Source organism: Schistocerca piceifrons, chromosome 7 (genome assembly GCF_021461385.2).
Source record: "Schistocerca piceifrons isolate TAMUIC-IGC-003096 chromosome 7, iqSchPice1.1, whole genome shotgun sequence".
Lineage (NCBI taxonomy): Eukaryota > Metazoa > Arthropoda > Insecta > Orthoptera > Acrididae > Schistocerca > Schistocerca piceifrons.
Genome location: NC_060144.1, coordinates 579577679 through 579579595, shown reverse-complemented (window position 1 = coordinate 579579595; position 1917 = coordinate 579577679).

Below are 1917 nucleotides of genomic sequence, written 5' to 3'. Positions count from 1 at the left end.
ACAAATGCTAGAAACGTAGGTTTGCCTTTCCTTAATCTGTTTTCTAAGATAAGTCGTAGGGTCAGTATTGCCTCACGTGTTCCAACAATTCTACGGAATCCAAACATCTTCCCCGAGGTCGGCTTCTACCAGTTTTACCATTAAAAAAATGGTTCAAATGGCTCTGAGCACTATGGGATTTAACATGTGAGGTCATCAGTCGCCTAGAACTTAGAACTACTTAAACCTAACTAACCTAAGGACAAGACGCACATCCATGCCCGAGGCAGGATTCGAACCTGCGACCGTAGCGGTCGCGCGGTTCCAGACTGTAGGCCTAGAACCGCTCGGCCACCCCGGCAGGCTTTTTTCCATTCGTCTGTAAATAATTCGCGTTAGTATTTTACAGATGTGACTTATTAAACCGATAGTTCGGTAATTTTCACATCTGTTATCACCTGCTTTCTCTGGAATTGGACTTATTATATTCTTCTTGACGTCTGAGGGTATTTCGCCTGTCTGATACATCTCACTCACCAGATGGTAGAGTTTTGTCAGGACTGGTTCTCCCAAGGCCGTCAGTAGTTCCAATGGAATGTTGTCTACTCCCGGGGCCTTGTTTCCACTCAGGTCTTTCAATGCTCTGTCAAACTCTTCACGCAGTATCTTCATCTACATCCTCTTCCATTCCAATAATATTGTCCTCAAGTACATCGCCCTTGTATAGACATTCTATATACTCCTTCCACCTTTCTGCTTTCCTTCTTTGCTTAGAACTGGGTTTCCATCTGAGCTCTTGATATTCATACAAGTGGTTCTCTTTTCTCCAAAGGTCTCTTTAATTTTCCTCTAGGTAGTATCTATCTTACCCCTAGTGAGAGAAGACTCTACAGCCTTACATTTGTCCTCTAGCCCTTCCTGCTTAGCCATTTTTCCCTTCCTGTCGATCTCATTTTTAAGACGTTTGTATTCCTTTTTTGCCTGCTTCATTTACTGCGTTTTTATATTTTCTCCTTTCATCAATTAAATTCAACATTTCTTCTGTTATCCAAGGATTTCTACTAGCCCTCGTCTTTTTACCTACTTGATCCTCTGTTGCCGTCACTACTTCATCCCTCTGAGCTACCCATTCTTCTTCTACCGTATTTCTTTCTCACACTCCTGTCAATTGTTTCCTTATGCTCTCCCTGAAACTCTGTACAACCTCTGGTTTGCGGTGGTCTAGCGGTTCTAGGCGCGCAGTCCGGAACCGCGCGACTGCTACGGTCGCAGTTTCGAATCCTGCCTCGGGCATGGATGTGTGTGATGTCCTTAGGTTAGTTAGGTTTAAGTAGTTCTAATTTCTAGGGGACTGATGACCTCAGATGTTAAGTCCCATAGTGCTCAGAGCCATTTGAACCAACCTCTGGTTTAGTCCATTTATCCAGGTCCAGTCTCCTTAAATTCCCATCTTTTTGCAGTTTCTTCAGTTTTAATCTACAGTTCATAACCAATAGATTGTGGTCAGAGTCCACATCTGCCCCTGGAAATGTCTTACAATTTAAAACCTGGTTCCTAAATTTCTGTTTACCATTATATAATCTATCTGATACTTTCTAGTATCTCGAGGATTTTTCCATGTATACAACCTTCTTTTATGATTCATGATATGTTATTCATTACTGCTTTAACCGCACTTTAGCAATATGCTGGACATCAATCATGTTCGAAGTACATCGCCAATCTATCACACTGTGAAACATCTTGTAGTAACATCGGTAGAACGTTACGTAGCAAATCAGAGTACATTGTACCATTTACATTGCCATCGATAAAATGGGGGCCAATTATCCTTCCTCCCATAATGCCGCACCATACATTAACCCGCCAAGATCGCTGATGTTGCACTTGTCGCAGCCATTGTGGATTTTCCGTTGACCGATAATGCATATTATGCCG